The sequence below is a fragment of the Scyliorhinus torazame genome, chromosome 6 (genome assembly GCF_047496885.1).
Source record: "Scyliorhinus torazame isolate Kashiwa2021f chromosome 6, sScyTor2.1, whole genome shotgun sequence".
NCBI lineage: Eukaryota > Metazoa > Chordata > Chondrichthyes > Carcharhiniformes > Scyliorhinidae > Scyliorhinus > Scyliorhinus torazame.
This window is the reverse complement of record NC_092712.1, coordinates 190574018-190598264: the sequence shown is the minus strand read 5'-3', so window position 1 is coordinate 190598264 and position 24247 is coordinate 190574018. Positions and strand designations below refer to the sequence as shown.

The following is a 24247-nucleotide window of genomic DNA, read 5'->3' as shown; positions in this document are numbered from 1 at the left end:
AATGGAAGAAGAAATTATGGACCTAATGACTAATTAGTAATGTATATATCGTCCTAAATCAAAGGCAAATATTGATATTGCGACAATCAATGTTTGTACAGCTCTGGCAATCCTGTATTTCAACAGCCTAATGGCTATTGTGTTGCAAATCAAGTCTGCCGTGCTTAATTCTTCAAAATATATTTCTAGATGGAATGCAGAGTGAACTGAAGTGCAGACAATGACTGCAGTGTTATAGGTTTCAAAGGGTCATGTAACTTGTCTATTACAGGCTCACTCCAATTACGGTAATTCGTCGTTCTGTTTATCTAATGGATCATCCTCAGTGCGGCTCTGCAGTGTGTTAACATGGGTGATTAGGCAACATGTTTCTTCTGCTCTAAGACTTAACGTATTATTCTCCTGTCAGCTGTAAGTATCTCAAGTGAATTAAACTAATATAGTTTCAACATAGCCGAATCAGAAGTGATCCCTTGGGTGGTGTTAATTTACTGGAATTTCCTGTTATGTGTTATGTGAAGAATGCACCTGAATCAACATATTTATAGTCCACTGTGATATTTTATTTATTTTCATTTGTGCGTATGCACCATATTGGGACCTCAAGTTGCACACTTTGTGTGACTGATAACCCTTGGAATTTTAATACTGTGCAAGGTGACATTGTTAGTATACTGACATGTAACTTGTTTACTGGGAGTTTCCAGAGACACGTAATTATTTTCAAGTTTCAGTAATCCTTTCATTTAGCAGTGTTGTGATGCACATTTCTGTTCTGATGTGTTTTTTTTTAAATCTTTATTCCGTCAGCTTCCACAACTTACTGATTTTTCTCACACATGCAACATTAGTTACAATACAGGGGTCGTTCTGATCACTAGTTGTAGCTATTACTAATTTATTCAAAAATATGTTTTTGATCTTGCTATACACGGTGGCCCGAACGATTCTTGCCAATTTGTTCATTTTCTTCTCACTCGATTAAAAACTTTTTTAACCATCTAACCTCTCAATTTCTGAGAAATGAATTCCAGCACCACATTTGAAAGTTTACAGAGAAAATAAAAGTAGGAGGAGGCCATTCGACCTTCGAGCCTACTCCGCCAATCATTGTGATCATGGTTGATCATCCAACTCAATTTCCTGCTCAGGCCTAGCCTTCATATCCCTTGATCCCTTTAGCCCCAAGACCTATAATCTAAACTCCTTCTTGTGATTACACGATTTCGCCTCAGCTACTTCTTGTGGTAGTGAATGCCACAGATTCACCATCTCTGGGTGAAGACATTTCTCCTCTCCTCAGTACTAAAAGTTATACTCTTTATCCTCAAACTATGACCCCTAGTTCTGGACTTCCCCACCCGTTGAATATTGGAGTTTGAAATACATATATTCAATATTTTCAGAAATCAGGCCCGACTTGCCGCATTCTGCTGATTTCCATCAGTGTTGTTTTTTTTCCTACCCAGATGACAAGTGATATGCATGTAAAACAAGGTCATGTGAAGTGAGGTGTGTGTTGATTGCACACAACATTGACTGTGAGAACCCTGAGCTCCCTCTGCATCCAGTCAAGCATAACTTTTTATTTTGTTTTCACCACGTGAAGTTGATGACAGTTTTATTGATATATGAATGATTAAGCACAAATGTTTGGGACATATTAAACTTATTCAAACGTATTCAAGGGTCTTAGTTAGTGAACATACCCAATTTTAATTGGGATCTTCAGTTGTGAGGTGCTCAGTAGTGAGTGGCGCAGAAGTCTGCCTACTACTTAATCCCACCATGGTGTGAGTATCTGCGCTGGTTGAGTGTGCGGGTGACAGCTGTGATGCTTCTTCTATGGCGATGTCTGCAAATTCCCCCGCTGAACTGCTCGGGTCAGTGGTATCCAGGGAATGTGAGGATGGTCCGATCTGCTCATCCGATTGTCCTGCAAGGGAAGGAAGACTGCATTAGTGCATGACAGGGGATAAATTATGCAAAATGTTTACTCGTGATGCTTGAGGAATGACTTGTGTCCTTAAGGTTCTCACTTTTGCTTGCTGCCCCCACTTTGTCATCAGCGCAGGAGCGTTTTTTGCTCCTCGCCAGCCAGCTCAAGGGGTCTTTGCTCATATGGGGTGAGGGTGTGGAGTTCTTGCATCATTCTGTGTGGCTGTAACCTCACGCCTGTTGTGCTCGGTTTTTTCCTGCAGAGAGACAGATTGGGAGATTGTAGGTGGGAGCCTTAACAGGTCAGAAGGTTGAGGGGTGGTATGCATGGGACTGGCGTAGGAACGGAGATGACAATCAGAGTAGAGACTGGGGGGGGGCACCATTGAGGATTGAGATGTGGGGTGGGTGGGGGGTGTGGAGAAAGCCTCATGACAGATGGGCAACCCGCAAGATAGCTGGGCAGGAGAACACCTTGGGAAGTGCAAGGGATGGGTGAAGGAGTACAGCAAGAGACTGGAGGTGACAGGCTTACCCTGGCAGTGTGAAGAAGGCCATTCATTTTGTTTCAGCACTGCTGCTCATCCTCTTCTGCAGGGAGCTGACATTTACTAAAGGAGCCACAGCCTCTCAGGTGGGGTGGTCACCTTGCTGGAGGGCTGCTTTTTGGAATGCGGGTACAGGAAGTCCGTCTCTGCTGGTTTCCATCCAATAGTCTGATCAGGGCTCTCTATGAGAATCATGGAGCACGCCTCCTGGCTGCTATCACCTCTAATAGTGCTGGGAAGGATTGGTGGGGGTGATTGTTCACCGGGGGGTAGGGGGCTCATGGACAGCCAGGGGAGGGATTGGGCATCACGTACCCGCGTCCTCGTGCAATTCCGGGGTGGGGGGGGGTCCTTCATTCTTGGTGCCGCTTCATGGTCCGGGTCCACTTCCAGGACCGGAAATGTGGGGTGCTGTACCGCAGCCAGAGATGCGAGGAGCACTCTGGGGCCCTGCAAGCCCCCTGCAGATGGGAGAATCACCCAGGACTTTCTTAAGGAAAGTCCAGAGTGAAACACCAGAGCTTGTCGCTGGCGTGGGGACATAGCCCCAATATTGGAGAATCCAGCCCCATGGTGTTTGCACCGGCAAAGTTAAACATGGAAATCTGGAAGTTTCTATCAGTGACACTCTGGCTACCTATATGGTGGGCTGCTGCAGCCTTTGCTGGTGCGATCAGGGCAGAACCAATCATTTAATGTGAATTTCAATATTTCATACATACTTGCTGTAAAACAACATGGGAGAAGTTAAGCTTTGTTAACTGAGATATAACTGAGATTTTAATGATATAAGTCATAATTTCAGCTGAACAACCTCTCTGGGATTGAAAAACTAATTTTTTAAGTCTGGAGTGGCGTTCCCTGCATTTCGTGATAAGGGTGCCATACATTGAAAAAAATATAGAGTTTGTTTTTGATATTCCAGCTTCTACCTTAATCACATGTGTATGTCCCAACCTTTATTTCTCTCTCTGCATTATGATTAAAAAGTGAATGATAAGCAATGTGTTTCACTTCTTGCTTCTAAGGTTTATTCACCCCAATTGGTTCCTTGGTTAATTTGGTGACTTCACTGTTCCTGGACATAAGGGATTCCCTGCAGATGTAGCCAGAATGAAATTGATATTGCAAGAGGTAAAACTGATTCCACAGAGCCAACTAAGGTTCTGCAGGCATGTTACTTTAAGGTCAGTCAGCAGTAAGAGCTGTGCTTTCACCACTGACCACAATATCTGAATCATTATCTCACTCTGTTTAAGAAATGTCTGCCATAGTGAAGTCACACCATTTCTCTCGAACCTTTCAAGAACACATTTCATTTTTTTTTTAAATAGTTCCTACATGAAGCCGAGTCTTTATTCCCCTTAAAGTTCCAAACTGATTCCCTCATCCTGGTATTCACTAACGCTCTATGTATTTGAAGGAATTGGGTACATTTATAATATGGTACAGCCAGCATAGTTAGAATTATTGAAGAAATGTATCCAGCAATGCCATCTTATGAATCTCTGCTTTTGTTCTTCTGATTTCTTTCTCAAGTTTATCTTCGTAATTTTTATATTTTACATCAGAAGTCCTAATGGTTATGAATGAGGTGAACAACTTTTTCTTAATTATTTGCTGGGACATGGGTATCGCTGACAAGGCCAGCATTTATTGCCCATCCTTAATTTCCCTTGAGAAAGTGGTGGTGAGCTACCTTGTTGACTTGTTGCAGTTCATGTGGTGTTGTTTCACCCACAGTGGTGTTAGGGAGAAGGGTTCCAGGACTTTTATCCGGCAACAATGAAGGAATGGGGATATATTTCCAATTCAGGTTGGTGTGTGGCTTGGAGCAGAACTCTCAGGTGGAGATCTTCCCTGCATCCGCTACCCTTATCCTTTGAGGATGGCCCAAATTTGGATGCACTGTCGAAAGGGCCTTGGTGAGTTGTTCCAGTGAATCTTGTAGGTGATAAACACTGCTGCCACTATGTTGGTGGTGAAGTGAGTGAAAGTTTAAGTTGGTAAATGGGGTGCCGATCAAGCAAGCTGTTTCGTCCTGGATGGTTTCAAGCTTCTGCAGTGTTGTTGGAGCAGCACTCATCCAGACAAGTGGAGAGTATCCCATCACACACTTGACTTGGGTTTGTAAATGGTGGCGAGGCTTTGGGAAAGTGGGACCATTGGTTAAAGAGGAAATTAACGCAATAGTGAGGAAAGGTATTAGCTGCGACTATGTGCGATCAGTATGGTAGAGCTGAGAAACACTAAGGGACAAAAAAGTACTCACAAAGATTGTGTATAGACTCCCAAGCTGTAGTGGTGATGTTGAGAATGGCATTAAACAGGATAGAGACGCATGCGATAAAGGAACATCTGTATTATGTGAGACTTTAATCTGCATAGAGCTTGGGAAAATCAAATTAGTAATAATATCATAGAGGAGGAATTCCTGGCGTGTATACGGGATGGTTTTCTGGACCAATACATTGAAGAACCAATTAGAGAACAGGCCATCCGAGACTGGGTATTGTGTAATGAGAAAGAAATAATTGGCAAGCTAGTTGTCCGAGGCATTTTGGCGAGAAGTGACCATAATATGATAGAATTCTTCATCAAGCTGGGCTTCGCCCCCACAACCCAAAAATGTGTAGGGTAGGTGGATTGGCCACGCTAAATTGCCCCTTAATTGGAAAAACTGAATTGGGTACTCTAAATTTATTTAAAAAAACAAATGGGTGAACTGAAACAATAGTTTATTCTTGTCTGGCGCAAAATTAAAATGAGAAAGGAGGCCAAACCATGACTTACAAGAGAAATATAGAATTCTGGGGCGGAATTCTCCGGAAATGGCGCGATGTCCGCCGACTGGCGCCCAAAACGGCGCAAATCAGACGGGCATCGCGCCGCCCCAAAGGTGCGGAATGCTCCGCATCTTTGGGGGCTGAGCCCCAACCTTGAGGGCTAGGTCGGCGCCGGATGAATTTCCGTCCCGCCAGCTGGCGGAAAAGGCCTTTGGTGCCCCGCCAGCTGGCGCGGAAATGACATCTCACGCATGCGCAGTGGAGGGAGTCTCTTCTGCCTCCGCCATGGTGGAGACCGTGGAGGAGGCGGAAGGGAAAGAGTGCCCCCCACGGCACAGGTCCGCCCGCGGATCGGTGGGCTCCGATCGCGGGCCAGGCAACCGTGGGCGCCCCCCCCCAGGACCCCGGAGCCAGCCCGCGCCGCCTTGTCCCGCCGGTAAGGTAGGTGGTTTAATTTACGCCGGCGGGACAGGCATTTTAGCAGCGGGACTTCGGCCCATCCGGGCCGGAGAATCGCGCGGGGGGGGCCCGCCAACCAGCGCGGCGCGATTCCCGGCCCCACCGAATCTCCGGTGCCGGAGACTTCGGCAACCGGCGGGGGCGGGATTCACGCCAGCCCCCGGCGATTCTCCGACCCGGCGGGGGGTCGGAGAATCTCATCCCAGTTTAGAGGATAAAGGGATTGATTAAGAGGGGGAAAATAGAATGTGAGTAAGCTTTTAGGAACATAAAAACTGAATGTAAAAGATTTTTGTGGAAATGTGAAGAGAAAAAGATTGGTGAAGACAAATGTAGGTCCCTTACAGTTGGAAACGGGAATTTACAATGGGGAATAAAGAAATAACTGACCAACTAAATACATACATTGGTCCTGTCTTCACAAATGAGGACTCAAATAACATACCAGAAAAATGGTGGAACACTGGGTTTAGGGAGAGAGAAGAACTGAGTATTAGTAGGGAAATCGTGTTGGGGAAATTGATGGGTTTGAAGGCCAATAAATCCCCAGGGCTTGATAATCTACATCCCAGCATTCTGAAGGAAGTTGCCCTAGAAATAGTGGGTGCATTGGTGGTCATCTTCCACAGTTCTATAGATTCTGGAACCGTTCCTACAGATTGAAGGGTAGCTAATGTAACCCACTATTTGAAAAGGGAAGGTGAGCGAAAACAGGGAATTAAAGACCAGTCAGCCTGACGTCAGTCGTGGAAACATTTTGAGTCCATTGGGGCAGCACGGCAGCCTTGTGGATAGCACAATTGCTTCACAGCTCCAGGGTCCCAGGTTCGATTCCGGCTTGGGTCACTGTCTGTGCGGAGTCTGCACATCCTCCCCGTGTGTGCGTGGGTTTCCTCCGGGTGCTCTGGTTTCCTCCCACAGTCCAAAGTTGTGCAGGTTAGGTGGATTGGCCATGATAAATTGCCCTTAGTGTCCAAAATCGCCCTTAGTGTTGGGTGGATTTACTGGGTTATGGGGATAGGGTGGAGGTGTTGACCTTGGGTGGGGTGCTCTTTCCAAGAGCCGGTGCAGACTCGATGGGCCGAATGGGCTCCTTCTGCACTGTAAATTATATGATATTATAAAAGATTTAATTGCAGAGCAATTGGAAAACAGTACCAGAATCGGACAGAAAGAGAAATCATGCTTGACAAATATACTGGAATTATTTGAGGATGTAACTAGTTGAGTTGATGAGGGGGAACCAGCAGATATGATTTATTTGGACTTTCCGAAAGCTTTCGATGAAGTACCACATAAGAGATTAGCATGTAAAATTAAAGTTTATGGGATTAGGTGGATTAAATTTGCTGGCAGGCAGGGAACAAAGGGTAGGAATAAACAGGTCTTTTTTAGAATAGCAGGTAGTGACCAATGGGGTACCGCAGGGATCAGTGCTGGACTCCAACGTTTCACAATATATATTAATGATTTAGATGAGGGAACTAAATGTGATATTTACAAATTTGCAGATGACATAAAGCTAGGCAGGAGGGTGAGCTGTGAAGAGTTTGCAGAGGTGCTTCATTGTGATTTGGATAAGTTGAATGAAATGGGCAAATGCATGGCAGATACAGTATATTGTGGATGAATGTGAGGTTATCATTTTGGTAGGAAAACAGGAAGGCAAATTATTATCTGAGTAGCTATAAATTGAGATGGGAATGTGCAATGAGACCTGCGTGTCCTTATGCACTAGTCACTGAAGGTAAGCGTGCAGATGCAACAGGTGGTAAAGAAAGCAAATGATTCTTTGGCCTTACTGGCGTGAGGATTTGAGTATAGGAGCCGGGGTGTCTTGCTGCAATTATACAGTGTCTTCGTGACACAACACCTGGAGTACTGTGTGCAGTTTTGGTCCCCTTATTTGAAGAAGGATGTTCTTGTAATGGCGAGAGTGCAACAAAGGTTTACCAGATTGATTCCTTGGATGGCGGGACAGACCTATGAGAAGTGATTGAGTAAGTTAGGATTATATTCACTGTAGTTCAGAAGAATGAAGTGGGATCTCGTAGAAACCTATAAAATTCAAACAGGACTTGACAGGGTAGATGCACATGTGAAATTCACTACTACTGAAAGTACTTGAGGCTGAAACATCAAGAAGGAGACAGATATAGTTCTTGGGGCTAAAGGTATCAAAGGATATGAGGGGGAAGGCAGGAAAAATACTGAGTTGGATGATCAGCCATGATCGCAATGAATGGCGAAGGGCCAATTCCTGCTCCTATTTTGTGTGTTACTATGAGTCAGCAGGTGAGTTACTCATGCCACAATTCCCAGGCTGTAACCTGCTCTTGCAGCTACAGTATTTATACGCCTGGTCCAGATCAGTTTCTGGTCAATGATAACTCCGCAGGATGTTGATAATGGGGGATTCAGCAATGATAGTGCCATTGAATGTCAAGCAGAGAAGGTTAGATTCTAACAACAATGGTGCTTTTAACACAATAAAATGTCCTAAAGGTGAAAATACCCAAATTTTAATGGCAGAAGTGATGAGATAGAAGAGAAAACAGGTGATGTTGTGTTGTTGGAAGTAAGTGGACATGGAAAGAAATGTGTCAAGGCTGGAGCTTCTAAACCTGGCTAAGGGGATCATGCAGGGGTTAAAGGCAACCCAAACACCTAAGGGGATCATATGCAGGGGTAAAATGGGCAACTGATTACCGGAGGTATGGTGATTTCGTTGAAACGGCCAGGAAAATAGCCAGGCTAAGATATTGTCTTTCAGGAGGTGTTGCATAAGAGCAATGATGGAAAAAATTGTTTTGAACAATGTAGAATGGTAAACAATGAAGAGGAGTGATGATCACTGTGATCATAGTCACAAAGAACAGGTTCAGTGCTGTAGACAGGTTTAAACTTGTATTGAAGAAATTCAAAAGAATTTATCATTGAAGGGGCTATGTCAAACATTACACAACACAATTAAAAATTGTGGTTTAACCATTATACTACAATTAGTAATCTTGTTGTGAAGATGCCTGTCAGAGTCAATTGTGCTATGACCCACAAGAGCCAATGACATCTCTTGCAATTATTGCAAATGGAAAATGACTAGCACCTTCCACTTGGATTCAAAGACCTTCATTAGTTGCTGGTGGCCTCTTTCAGTTGCTCTGCTGCCTTGAGAGATGAACATAATTCTCTTTTGTGGCTTTCTTGACATAATTTCGTGAATTCCTAACTTTGTGCCAGATTTTGGAGATTAAGTTGTGCCTCCATGTAACTTTATTTCAGGCTTTCATCATGTCCACACATTTGGGAAAAAGTACCAGCTCTTATCATTTTGGACATTATTATCGCCTCTTCATTCATGGGCAACTCTGTGAATCTGGCCTTCCTACCTTTTGACTAATTGTTTACTAACTCAGCCATGTAGCCAATAAACTCTTTTCCTGCTTATTCAGGAATGTAACTGTAATTATTTCAGCTGCCTAATGGTTGATGCCTTAATTTTCTGTCAGCAGTAAGTTGAGACACAATGGCCTGGAATAAGCAACATTAACAGTTTGGCAGTAAATGTGTGTGCTCAATACCAAAATACTAAATAAACTTCCCTTGCATCCAACAGTCCAAAAATAAGACCAATATACATTTACTTTATATAAACTTACTCCACTGAATTTGCTGCTCTTAATTTGCTTTGCAAGTATCCAATGAAACAGATTATTGAAACTCCATTCTGCCAAGGACAATTGCAAATATAAAATAACATTTGAACTGAGTCTACAACAAAATGTTTATTTCACCACATCTGTGAGTTAGCTGGAATATTATGTTTCTCATCATGTTGCTCTGGAAATGTAACTTATTCACATCTCAGCACATTTAAAAACAGGTCCACTGAGAACAGAAGCAAATAAATAAGGAATGGCTTTGTGGTATGATCCGTGGTCACTGGAGATTAGACTAGCATAGACCAAAATCAATTTAACTGTAACCCTTAAGCTGTCATTGATAAATGTCCTTCATTTACCCCCAACTTACAGGAACCAACAGTCCCTTCAGTAGCAAGGTTTACTTCAATTAGTAAACAATGCAATGTTTCCTCACATTTATATTGCACACACTGATGGCAGTTTCAAAAAAAATCGTTTCCTTCAACCAGGAATTAAAATTGATCTTTACTTTTTAATATCCTAGTCTTAAAATAGCTATCTGCTTCCAAGTTTTTCAATGAAACTTGTATGGTCAACTTTATAAACATTGGAAGGAATTTTAACCCCGAATTCCACCAATGCCACTTAACCCCGCAAACCTTCACTGTCCGTCCAATTGAAACTAAGCTGGCAGGCTGTAAAATGTCCTGAATGACTTGCCCCTTTGGCCCCACTGCCTGTAATCCCAATATTAACCTGCTCTTTTTAACAGACAAGCAGGACACCCGCTGGATGGCAACCGGGTCCTGTTTTAAATATACAGATTGGACCGAATTATGTCTTCGGGGATTGACTGCAATCTTAATAAAGGCCTCTGTGAAGAAGCTCTCCCTGGTTTTCTGCCATGACACATTATTGGGAATAGGAAGTGGGGGTCGAGGGGATCCTGCCAGATAAGTTTATTTTCATTTACCTTTTTATCTTGCGGGCTAGGAGGAAATGATGACCTTTGTCTATTTGGGTTTTCCCCTACCTCTGACCATCTACATCTGTCCACTTATGTTTTGTGCTGGCTGGAGCGACAGCTCCATTGGATCCCCAGCAGGGGCCTACTTCTGACCAAACTCCTGCTTGTCCACTTGTCAGTTATTTCTCTGTGCTGGGCGGTAGACTGATGGCAAACATAGTGATAAGACTCGAGAGTTAAAATTTCTCGGGACTTCTTGTAAAATGAATGTAGCATGATATCAAAGTGAAGGGGTGCCATCGGTCCAACCTCAATGTCAGACTCGAGAGTTCAAATTTCTTGGGACTTGCATTGAGGATGGACAGATAGCACCCCTTCCCTTTGATGTCATGCTACATTCATTTTGCGTTATCTAATGAAATTAACCCCACAGTTTAAGAAGGTGCAGGCACCTGGTCCACAGAATTGCTAATAATGCTTCAGGAAACTTTTCCACCATTGGGTGAAAATCTAAGCAAACCTGTATTTCCACTTACTGACACTTTACTCTATAGTTGTGTTACCACATTAGCATGCTGCACAGAGGTTGTCAGTTCCTTCTCCAGTTACAGCAATGACAACTCTTCTCTGATGTTTGTTCCAGCATTGTTGACCCTGAACTGCCCTCTAAAGTGGTTCAGCAAGACAATCAGTTGGATCAATTCCCCACCACCATGCAACTAGAGAAAGTTACGGTGCAGAAAAAGGCCGTTCAACCCATCGTCACTGCGCTGGCCAAAAAAGAAGAAAAAGGAAACCAGCCGCTCATTTTAATCCCATTTTCCAGCACCTCCTCTGTAGCCTTGCAGGTTACAGCACTGCAGATGCAAATCCTGGTGCCTTTTAAATGAGTTGAGCATTTCAGCCTTGAGCGCCAATTTAGGCAGTGAATTCCAGATGCTCTGCGTGAAATAATTTCCCCTCTAATCCTTCTACCAATCACCTTAAATCTATGCCCTCTGGTAATTAACCCCTCAGCTAGGGGAAACAAGTCTTTCCTGTCTGCCATGTCTAGGCCTCTAATAATTTTATATTCGAACACCCTTTAGTCTCCTCTGTTCTTAACCGAAAAACAACCCTAGTCTATCCAATCTCTCCTTTATAGCTGTAATTTTCAAGCCCTGGCAACTTCCTTTTTTTTAAATTAAAAAAAATGTATTTCATTCCAAACATATTCAAAAGTACAAAAGCATAAATGAATATCTCCATATCTCACAGTTTGTGCAAGTTTCTTCTCCCTTTTCACCATCCCCTCTCTCCTCCCCCTCCCCCACGACGAACAATTCCTCAAACATGGTCATAAACAGTCTCCACCGTGTCTCAAAGCCGTGCTCTGATCCACTCAGTTTGAACTTGATCTTCTCCAGCAGGAGGAAGTCGTACAAATCGTCCAGCCAGGCTGCCACCTGCGGTGGAGTTGTCAACCAACATTCCAGCAGGATCCTTTGCCAGGCAACTGGAAAGGCGAAGGCCACAACACCGGCCTTCCTCTTCTCCATCAGCTCAGGCAATCTTTGAAAGAATCCCAAACACCCCCTCCCAGTATCTCTCCAACTCCTCACGGCCCCAGAACATATGCGCGTGATTTTCTGGTCCTCCCCCACACTTCTCACACTCGTCTGCCATGCCCTGGAAGAACCCATTCACCCTTGCCCGATTCATATACACCTTATGCACCACCTTAAACTGAATCAACCTCACCCTCACATGCGAGGATGTCGAATTCACCCAGCGCATCGACTCACTCCACACACTCCACCTATCTCCACCCCCTCCCCTCAGCTCCTCCTCCCGTTTCTCCTCAATCCTCACCAACTGCGCTTCTCCCTGCTCTCCCCGCCACCCATATATATCCCTAATCCTACCCTCCCCTTCCACGTCCGGGAGCAGCAACCACTGCAATAAGTGCAACAATATGTGTATTGTAAGGAATACAAGGGTTAACAATACGGTAATAACACTTCTCACCACCAGATGGAGATAAGGAGCAATGGTATAAATGACTTCTGGGAGAAGGTATTAAGGTGTTCGGGAGAGCAGATGTATAGCATAGAGTTCTGTTGTAAGAGATATCATATTGTTTTACTTAACTTATTCCTTGATGACTGGTTAGAATCTTTAATTTAGTAGTGTAAAATAAATCAGATTTGTTCAATAACTCAGCTTGATGTTCTTTGTCAACACTACATTCTCTGAGCATCCTGATAGACCCAACAGAGAACATCACATGGTACCAGGAGTGGCCCCCAAGGTAGTTTAGCTAGTATAGAGAAAAGAGAAAAAAAAATCTCGCTGAGAACAAAGCCTTGCGAAGAAGAAAATCTCATCCAGACTCTGATCGCTGAGATATCAAACAGAGCAGCCCAATGGAAAGTCTACAGACCCGAAGCCATTTTGCACTATGGGTAAAGTAGATGTGCAGTGCAAGCAATTTGATTTGTACCTCTCAGCCTCCGACCTCAAAGCAGTCCGTGATCAGCAAATGATTGTGTTGTTTTTAACCATGGCTGGTCCGCAAGCATTAGAATTGTAGAATTCATTCCAATTTGAGAATGATAGTGGCAAGAAGAAATATGATATTATCTTAGCAAAATTTGACAGACACTGAATCCCAAATAAATGAAACTTTTGAGTGTTATATTTTCTGAAAATGTGTCCAAAAGACAGGCAAAATGTTTGACTGTTTTCTAACTGATCTCAGGCTCAAGGTTCAGACCTGTGATTTTTCGGTATTAACAGACTACCAGCCATGTGCTCAAATAGTATTTGGTATTAATAATGAAAGGTTACATGAGAAATTGCTCTGGCAACAAAAATTAGCCTTGGAAGAAACCATCAGTATGAGTCGTGCGAGCAAACTTGCTAAGAGTCAGTACTCTGAAATGTTAATGCCAGAATGTGGCGCGAAAACAAACAACATAGCTGATGCCACTGAAGCTGTGTTGCACTCGGAAAAGCAGCATGCTACAGACGGTGGCCATTTTGCGGATGCCGCAAATAGCATTGTGTCAAGCAAGCGTTGTGGTCACACCCACCCAGTCAAAAAATGCCCAGCCTTCAGGAAATTGTGTGTAAAGTGTTGCAAGCAGAAACATTTTGCTACATAGTGCCGCACAGTTACGAGAACATCGCAATAAGATATACTCCGGCAGCTTGAGAAACGTTCTCCATTCCTTCCGTGCAAAGTCCCTCACTTGCATATACCTGAATTTGCTTCCTTCGGAAGCTCTACCCCCTCCTACAGATCTTACAGACTTGCAAACCTCTCCTCCAGATATCGATCCCTCGCCCTCACCAACCCCACCTCCATCCAACTCCTATACATGCCATCCTATACATCAGTCCATCACACAAACCTGTCTCCCATCCATTGACTCCATCTACACCTCCCGCTGCCTGGGGAAAGGGGGCAGCATAATCAAAGACCTCTCCCACCCGGCTTATTCACTCTTCCAACTTCTTTCATCAGGCAGAAGATACAAAAGTCTGAGAGCACGCACGAACATACTCAAAAACAGTTTCTCCCCGCTGTTACCAGACACCTAAATGATCCTCTTGTGGACTGACCTGATCAACACTATGTTATGCTTCACCCAATGCCGGTGTTTATGTTGTTACATTGTGTACCTTGTGTAGCTCTATTTTCTTTTATTTTCTCTTCTTTTCATGTACTTAATGATCTGTTGAGCTGCTCGCAGAAGAATACTTTTCACTGTACCTTGGTACACGTGACAATAAACAAATCCAATCTAATCCATCTCCCCTGGCTTAAACCCGTGGTTCCCACGCAACGGTGTCAGCATCGACATCCCCTCCATCCTAAAGTGTCTCCTCAACCCTAATCATGGACTGTACCACCAGGCTCTCCGTGTACCTCCTCAGTGCCAGCGGTAGCGCCGCCATCACCATGCCCCTCAGGCTGTACCCTCTACAGGACTCTTCCTCCATCCTAACCCAGTCTAACCCCTCTCCTCCTTCCCACCACTGCCTCACCCTCTCTGCATTCGCCCCCCCCCAATAATAGTGCAGCAGATTCGGTTATGCCAAACCCCCTCTTGGCCTTTGTAGCAGGGCTCTCTTCACCCGAGGTACCTTCTCTGCCCATATAAACTCCAAAATCGCTACACCCAGTTTCTGGGAAAAGGCCTTCGGAATGAGGATCGGGAGGATCTGGAATACAAACAAGAACTTTGGCAGAATGTACATTTTTTCCACCTTGACCCTCCCTGCCAGTGATGGGTGTATATCCCATTTCCTAATGTCCGCTCTTCCCTCCTCCACCAATGTTGTCAGGTTCCATTTGTGCATCGTCGCCCACTCCCCCGTCACCTGAACCCCAAATACCTAAACCTATCCCTGGCAACCCTAAATGGCAATATCCCCAAATTGGCTCCTCAAAACACCTCACACTTTCCGACATTCAGCTTATAACCCAAGAAGGCCCCGAACCTCTCCAGTATGCCCAGAATTCTCCCCTAACTCTCGAATGGGTCCGACACGAACAGCAGGTCGTCTGCGTACAGCGACACCCGGTGTTCCCTATACCCCCTCACAATCCTCTGCCACTCTGCTGATCCCCTAAGGGCCATCACCAAGGATTTAGTGTGAACAGCAGCGACGACAGCGGACACCCACGCCTCATTCCCCTGTACAGCCTGAAGCACCGTGAACTCCTCTTGTTTGTCCATACACTCACCACAGGCCACGTACAACAGAAGCACCTACACCACAAACTTCAGTCGAGAGCCAAACCTTCCCAGAACCTCGAACAGGTACCACCATTCCACCTGATCTACTGCCTCCAGTACCCACCTCTTCGACCGGGTCATTTAACAGCTTTCCAGTAATGTTACTGGAAAGTTGCCTGCCCTTCACAAAGCGCATTTGGTCCTCTACAACCACACACAGAATGTATCCTTCCATCTTCTCCGCCACTAACTTAGCCAACACTTTCACATCTGTATTCAACAGTGATATGGGCTTATATGACCCACACCCTAGCGGGCGTGGAAATTTTGTTGTGAGATTGTTTGCTTTGAAATTAGTGTGATCAACCTCTGGGTCAATGTCTCCGGTAGCTCCCCCTTCTCCAGCGCCTCACTAAGCATCCCCAATAGATGTGGTGCCAGCTCTGTCTCCTTATATAACTCCGCTAGGTAACCATCCAGGGCCTTCCCCGACGTCAACCCTTTTATGCTATCTATCACCTCTCTCAACCCTAAAGGCTCCTCCAGCGCCTGCCTCCTTTCCTCGTCCAGCCGTGGGAATTCCAATTTGTCCAAGAACCACCCCATGTCCCCTTCCTCCCCACCCAGATCAGCCCCATACAACTTCTCATAATACTCCCTGAATGCCTCGTTAATCTTCCCCAGCTCCGACATGACCTCCACCTTCCCTCTCACTACTCTCAGGATTTCCCGAGATACGGCCTGCCTCCGTAGCTGATGGGCTAGCATATGTCTCGCCTTCTCTCCATATTCATACTGCACACCCTTGCCCTCCGTGGCTGCCTGCTGCCTTCCCCATCGCAACCTATCTAACTGCCTCTTAACTTCTTTCTCTCCGCAACTCCTCCTCGGTGAGGACCTCGCATATTCCCTCTCCACTTCGACTATCTCATCCAACAACCGTCCATGCTTCTCCCTCCTTCTCCTATCTCTGTGCGCCTTGAACGAGATAGTTTCCCCCCAAATTACCGCTTTCAACGTCTCCCAAAGTGTGGCCGCCCATACCTCTCCATTCTGATTTAACTCCACGTCTGATCACCGATCGCATCTTATCACAGAACCACTTGTTTGCAAGAAGCCCTCAGTCTAACCTCCATTCCGGCCTCTGCTCCTGCCTCGAGCTACGTCTAACCTCCAGCCAGTGCGGCGCATTGTCAGAGATTACGATTCCCACATACTCTACCCCCACCAACACCTCTCGACTCACCACAAAAAAGTCAATTCTGGAGTATACCTTGTCCACCTGCGAGAAGAAGGAATACTCCCTCTCCCTTGGGTTCCTAAACCTCCACGGATGCACCATTCCCATCCTTTCCATAAACCCTCCCAGCTGCTTCGCCATCCTCAGCCTTCCCATTGAATTAGGGCTCGCCCTAGCCACCCTCTTCTCCAACACGCAATTAAAATCACCCCCCATAATCAACTGATGCTTGCCCAGGTCTGGAATGGCTCCCAGCAACCCCTTCACAAGCCCCACGTTGTCCCAAATAGGCACATAAACATTCACTAGCACCATCAGCGTCCCCTCCAACTCCCCGCTCACTATCACGTATCTCCCCCCTGGATCCTGCACTTCCTTGGCCCCTCCAAACCCTGTCCTTTTACTCAGCAGGGAAGCCATCCCCCACCCCCACCGACTTTGAATCCAACCCCAAGTGAAATATCTGACCCTTTCACAACCTAATCTGATCCTTTCTCCTGCGGAGAGACTACCCCCGCCTTCAAGCTCCTCAAGTGCATGAATACCCGAGACATCTTCACCGGCCCGTTCAGCCACCATGCATTCCATATTACGAACCTCACCAGAGGCTTACACCCCCACTCCCCTCTACTGTCTGCAATCCTCCCCTTCCGATTCTGTCCCCTTTAATTTCACCCTCAACCGGGCCCATCCAAGATGGCCCCCTTCTCCATCCATGGCCCCGTTCCCACTCCAACCCTGCCACATCGCGTCCCCCTTCCCCCTCCTCCGCCTCACGTCCATTCAACAGCATTAACTGCCCAGCTCCTGCCTAAAGGCTCCTCCTATCTTCCCTATCCTCCCACTATCCCCTCCCTGATCACTTCAAATGACTCCGTGTGGACCGCACCCTCCCTCACATGAACAAAGACACATCCAAAACCAAAGGTCACGTTCTCCCAAAAAAGAAAAAACACCAAAAGCGGTGGGTGGGCAGTTGCCCCCTTACAAACTTATTGCCCCTTAGCAAACAATCTCACAACAAAATTTCCCTATCTGAGAAGACCCTTCCCCCCCCCCCCCCCCCCTCGCCCTAGGCCCCACACGACCGGCATCTTCCGAAATCTGTTGTTCTTGCTCCTCCCATCAACGTTCAGTTCTCTCCTAGTTTATGGTCTCTAATAAAGACATTGGCCGCCTCGGGGGGTTTGAAATAGTACTCCCGGCCTTCAAACGTCACCCACAGTTTTGCTGGGTACAGCACCCCAAACGTGATCTGCTTTCAGTATAGAACCGCTTTGGCCTTCTTGAATCCGGCATGCCTTTTTGCCAGCTCCGCTCCAATGTCCTGATAGATTCGGACCCTGTTCCCCTCCCATTCGCAGTTCCGTTTCTTCCTGGCCCAGCGCAGGATCTTCTCCTCCACAAACTTATGGAGCCTCACAATCACCGCTCGCAGTGACAGCCCCACTCCTGGCTTCTGCCTTAGGGACCCGTGGGCCTTATCCACCTCCGGGGCCTTGTCCAGCATTTTCTCCGCCACCAGCCCCGCCAGGATCCCTGAGACTTATCTCGTGGCACTCAAGCCTTCCACGTCCTCAGGCAAGCCAACGATACAGAGATTCTGCCTTCTGGATCTATTCTCATGCTCCCCGACCTTTGCCCTTAGCGACTGGCAAAGATCCCCCAGGAGCCCCACCTCCGCCTCCAATGCCACAACCCCATCACTGTGGTCAGACATCACCTTCTCCATCTCCCTGATCTGTGATCTCTGTGCCTCCAGGCACTTCTCAATTCTCTCCCATCAATCCTTTCAAAGGTGCTCCCAGTCCCTCGATGACCTTTGACTGATTTTCCTGCATCTCCTTTCGCTGCTGGCGTAACTCCTCTCTGATGAACGACATCAGCTGCTCCCTCTGGGGTTTTCCAGCTTGTGACAGCCTTTCCCCCGCCGCCATCTTTCCAATTATTGCTACGCCACAGGTATCCTCCAGTTCCTTGGCCAAGTCTTTAATCTTCTTCTGCCGGGTCTGATAACCAGCGGATATGCCACTCCCGGGGGAACTTTCTTTCCACACCTTCAGCTACACTTTCCTGTCAAAATTCCCCTGCTTTCGGGTAAAAAGAGCCAAACCACCTTTGAGCCGGAGCTGCCGTGTGTGCGACCACTCACTCCATGGCCCCCACCGGAAGTCGCCCTGGCAACAATCTTGTAAATCTCCTCTGCACTCTCTCCACAGCAAATATGTCCTTCCTGTAATGTGGTGACCAGAACTGTACACAAAATTCCAGCTGTGGCATACCCAGCATTTTATACAGTTCTAGCCTTACACCCCTGCTTTTGAATTCAATACCTCACCCAATAAAGGAAGGCATTCGATATGCTTTATTGAATACTTTGCCCACCTTTCCTGCCACCTTCAAGGACTTGTGGACATGCACTCCAAGGTCTTTCCACTTCTCAACTCCTCTCAACAGCTTTCCATTTATTGAGTATTCCCCTGCTACGTTTGTCCTTCCCAAATGCATTACCTCGCACTTTTCCAGATTGAATTCCATTTGTCCCGTCTCTGTCCACTCAACCAAACCATTGATATAATTCTGGAGTTAACAGCTATCTTCTTCACCATCAACTACATGACCAATTTTTGTGTCATCTAAAATTTCCCAATCGTACCAACCACATTTAAGTCTAAATGATAATTCCAACAAACAGCAAAGCCCCCAACACTGAGCCCTGTGGAACATCACTGGAAACGGTTTTTCATTCACAAAAACATCCATCACCCATTACCCTTTTTTTCCTGTCACTGAACCAATTTTGGATCAAACCTGCCAACGTCCACTGAATCCCACGAGATCTTGCTTTTCTGCCGAGTCGGCCATGTTCTCACCGTGTCTGCATAGATTTCCCCCAGGAGCTCTGGTTTCCTCCCACATGCCACAGATGTGTAGTTAAGTGGATTGGCCATGCTAAATTGCCCTTTAGTATCCAAGGATGTGCAGGTTAGGTGGGGTTATGGGGTTACAGGATTAGGGTGGGGGAATGAGTCTCGGATGGATGCTCTTTCGGAGGGTTGGTGGAGACTTGATGGGTCGAGTGGCCTCCTTCTGCAATGTAGGTGTTCTATGGATTCGATGTGGGACCTTGCCTTACTGAAATCCATGGAGACACAATCCACTGCACTAACCTAATTTATCTTTCTTGTTAATTACTCAAAAAATTATGTTTAGTTAGTAAAACACAATCTTCCCTGAACAAAATCACGCCGTATATTTCTGATCAATCCATGTCTTGCTAAGTGACAGTATCACTTGTCTCTCCGAATTGCTTCCAATAATTTGCCCACCACTGAATTCAGACAGACATCCTACAGATTTTTGGCCTATCCGTTGCATCATTTTAAAATCAGATGTGTGCACAGTAATTAATTCAGTGAAACTGACAGACTGGGAAGCCTTTCAGCGAAACTGACAAACTCGGAAGCCTTTGATCACGGAAACAAGAACTCCAGCTATTGCTGGGTGAAAGGCAGCTGCTCACACGACTCCTTCTCGCAGAATGCCTACGATGTTTGATAGGTGATTATCAATTTCCTGACAATCACTTGTTTTACAGACGGTCTGTAAAGAATCCGCTCTCTCCACATGTGAGCTTCAGAAGGTTCACATTTTTATGGCAGGTTGTTGCTGACATCTAAATCCTCCTGGAAAAAGTTCATTTCCAATAGACCAGATGGCCACATATTTCCAATGCCAATCAGGGTGTCTATTACTGGAGGGTTACCCACCACGACACATCCTCATCTGGGTCTCTGTCTCTTCCCAAGGAGAGAAAACGGAGGGTTCTGAGTATTAGAAGTGGCCTGACTGCAGATGAGGGAAGGATAACATTTGTGGAGGGTGAATGTGTTGCATGGTTCCAAGAGGGTAATGGAAGGTAATAATATGAGGGCAAATGTGAGCAAGTTTCCAACTTGCTAAAGATCCCATTGTTTTGGCAGGGACTTAATTCTGTTCTCTGTCTCTTTCCTAGTCTTATTTCCCTCTTGTAACTCATATTCCACCTTCATACCCATGATAGGATTGTTTGTTTATTCTAACGTCCATGATTATTGCCGCAGTCCCTTTGGATTTCCTACAATTTAAGCCAGTAAACCCTCATCTCATTGGGATTGTTGTAGAATATGCTGCAATAATAGGAAACACCCCACTCTTTGGACTGGATTAAAGGCAGAAACTAAGGCAGATCTGGACATTTTGACAGAGAGCTGTGAGCACTGACGCTGCCAGGTTTATTTTATAATGGGGTCTGCAGACGTGACCCTCCCCCCAATAAAATTTGATCTCATGTTCATTTGCTGTATTTTGAACAATCTATTGCAATCCTGACTTTCAAGCCAAAAACATTTTTTCCTGGCAAAGTCACAGATATAAAAGTACACTATTTGTAAAGACTTTAATTTAACTTCAGAGTTCAGTTCTTTTCCACTGGGAATTTAACCAGACATAGAAAAAAACCCCGACAGACTTTAATTCAAGCAGCACCAGGATTTAGCTGTCACGCGCATCTTTTTTAATGTCACCAGGCATATCTGTGCGAAAACATAAAACTGGCGATACACTTCTCCAGAAGGTAATTGGCAGTTTGTCTTCCTCAGTATTGATGAAGTCCTAGCTGATTGCTCCAATTCCCTGTGCCTTTACTGCAGTAATTGGCTCTACTCACATACCCAAGTGAACACAGGTAATAAAGGAGATACAGTGACATTGCCTCTGCCCTCATAGATTCGCGGGAACAATTACTTATTCAGTGCTCAAACTTACTGGAAATTCTCCTTTCATATCCTTTAACATGGCTAGTTAGTTACCTAAAGTAAATAGCTCACATCAATTTCAATTTCACAAAGATTCCATGGCGTTACATTCAGTCAAATGTCACCTTGATGTCAAGGGCAGTCAGTTTCACCTCACCTTTTGAATTTAACTCTCTTGCCCATGTTTGGACCAAGACTGTAATGAGGTCAGGAGCTGAGTGGCCCTAGTGGAATACAAACTGAGTATTAATATGAAGGTTATTGCTGAGTGAGTGCTGCCTGACAGCACTGTCGACAACACCTTCTGTCACTTTGCTGAAGATTGAGAGTGGACTGATGGGATGGTAATTGGCCGGGTTGGATTTGTCCTGCTTTTTGTGTACAGGCTATAACTCAGAATTCACCTCAGGCCTTTGCACCACATTATATCCTCGCAATAATCGATCAATGGAGGGAACAAGATTTAATTAATTTTCCAACTAAATAAGCAAAAGTACCCAATTGTCAGAGGATCAAACCCAGTTTTGTTTGAACTCAATCTTATTCTTATGCTGAAGGGGTATTAACTGACTGGATTGGATTTGTCCTTTTTGTGGACAGGATGTACCTGGGCAATTGCCCACTGTCAGCTGTTGTTGCACTTGTGCATGAGGCAGCTTTGCTAGAAGTGCTCGAGGGCCATTAACAGAAAATACAGAAGGATGACTTATTTTTTGAAGCCAAATAACTCTTAGTTGCTCTCATTTTTACTTTCATGGTCTCCACCATCTGGACACATTAAGGTTGGAATATTACAAGCCCACGCTAGAAGTATAGCCGCTGGGGCTGGAAGCAGGTGGCACTGCTGCTCCTAACCTAATTGCACCTCTTTCTCCTGCCAACCAACTAAGTCACTGCTGGAATGGGGGGAGATGGGTAAGCCAACGTTCCAGGGATGGAGGTGGACATTAAGGCAGTGGTCGAGACATTAGCTGACACTGATGGTTGGTGCCGGTATTAAAGGCCTGTCAGCACTGAAACGCAACCAGATCCTTTCATGGACTAGAGTCCTCTTTGAAGCCCCAGGTTCACTGATGGGAAGAGGACAACGGGTCAGTGAAGCAGGCATTCTGAAGGCCAGCAGAGCAAGTTATTTGCTGGCTTGGCAGAAGGAAAATCCTAGGTGGCCCCGTGGTTCAGTGACAAATTTTTTCTTCAGGCTATTCTGGTAAGGAGGAAAGTCCCTTCCTCAGAGACAGAAGGAAGAGGCCGCCCCTCATAACCAACAATGCCTGCAGAGGGGGCAGAGGAGATCAGCAGCTTTAATGTCTGGAGAAATAGACTGCAATGCCACAGACACATCAATGACCTTCTCCTTTCCACCATGGTGAGTACTCCATGTCTTGGTTCATTTGGGTTCAACAATATTTTTAAAAATCATTTACAGGATATGGGAGTCGCTGGCAAGGCCAACATTTATTGCCCATAACTAGTTGTCCTTTAGAAGATGGTGGTCAGTTGCCTTCTTGAATTGCTACAGTCTCTGAGGCATAGGTGCACCCACAATGCTGTTGGGGATGGAGTTCCAGGATTTTGATCCAGCGGCAATGAAGGAATGGTGATATATTTCCAAGTCAGGATGTTGAGAGACTTGAAGGGGAACCCCCAGGTGTTGGGGTTCTCATATATCTGCCGGTCTTATCCTTCTAATTGGCAGTGGTCGTGGGTTTGGAAGGTGTTACCTAAGGAGCATAGGTGAGTTCCTGCAGTGCATCTTGTAGATGGTACACCCAGCTGCCACTTTGTTTTGGTGGTGGAGGGATTGAATGTTTGCGGAAGGGGTAGCAATCAAGTGGGCTGCTTTGCCCTGGATGGTGTCGAGCTTCTTGAGTGTTGTTGTGGTTGTACTCGCCCAGGCAAATGGAGAGTATTCCAGTACTTGGACGGTGGACAGGCTTAGGAGAGTCAGGAGGTGAGATACTCGCCACAGGATTCCGAGCCTTTGACCTGCTCTAGTAGCCACAGTATTTTTATAGCTAGTCCAGTTCAGTTCCTGATCAATGGTCACCTATAAGGGGGTGGCTGATGGGGAGAGGTGGGGTGGAGGAAGAACACAGCCAATCAGTGGCAATTGGTCAGGATACATCATCTCCAATGAAAGATACAGATACAACTCGGTCAGAGGGCGATTAACCTGACACTCCAAACTTCGCAAGGTTGCTCCAGAGCAGTTGAATGAGTAGGCCCAAAACGAACAGCTAGGATGCTGCCCCTTTAGGGGTTGTACATGCCACTGTGGGGCAACAAACATTCCTTGTCCTTATTCCTGTAGGAGAAGAAAGCCAACAATGCCAAAGTAAGGACCCAGAGTGGTAATGTGTCCCATTTCTTGCTGTACTCATTTCCATGGAAGAGGAGGTTCTGGAATTGCCAGAGGGTCAAAGCAGCCACTCCATCATGGATGGAGAGGCAGGGGTACAGTCACAGAAGGGTGAGTAGCCTCCTGACCAGGTTCAAGTGAGCATGAGGTGTTCTAGCATCCTCCAATGTACATTCATTTATCTGAATGCCAGTCAATTATTGAGGCTCGTGTTTGGAAGTGCAAAACCATTTGATCTTTCTGTTCTCTCAAAGGAACAAGGAGCAAAAGTAGGTAATAGATTATGGCTGATCTCTTCCTGGTCTCAAATCCACCTCCCACCTGAAATATATCTATCTCCTTCTTGAAACCATTTAATGACTCAGACTCGCACTGTGGGGGCAGCAAGTTCCACAAATTCACCACCCTCTACGAGAAGTAGTTCCTTCTCATCTCAGTTTTAACTCCACCTTTTCTCAACCTACATCTGTGACCTCTCATCCCAGATTGCGCCACAAGGGGGGACATCAATCCTTTTTAATATTATACTTTATCAATCCTTTTTAATATTTTATATATCTCGATCAGATCCCCACTCATTCTTCTAAACTCCATGAAGTACAAGCCCAAACTGTTCTTTCTTTCCTCATTTGTCAACCCTTTCATCCCTGGAATCAATCTAGTGAACCTTCTCTGAATGGCCTCCAATGCCACCAAATCCTTCCTCAAATTAGGATACCTGCAAGAACAGAGAGCAGCCGTATCTAGGGAGATAGCCGTTTACCTCCGAGTGGGAAATGAGTG

General features: G+C 45.6%; 1 protein-coding gene across 5 annotated transcripts in view; it reads left to right on the top strand.

Annotated features, from left to right (window-relative positions):
- The first annotated feature begins 279 nt into the window (after nucleotides 1-279).
- LOC140425190 (uncharacterized) overlaps nucleotides 280-24247 on the top strand; it is an 80007-nt gene continuing 56039 nt past the window's right edge. For all 5 annotated transcript variants that reach the window (XR_011947783.1, XR_011947782.1, XM_072509194.1 and 2 more), the window contains exons 1-2: nucleotides 280-411; nucleotides 22304-22471. The gene's annotated coding sequence lies outside the window, so the exon portion shown is untranslated. The remainder of the gene's footprint in view (nucleotides 412-22303; nucleotides 22472-24247) is intronic.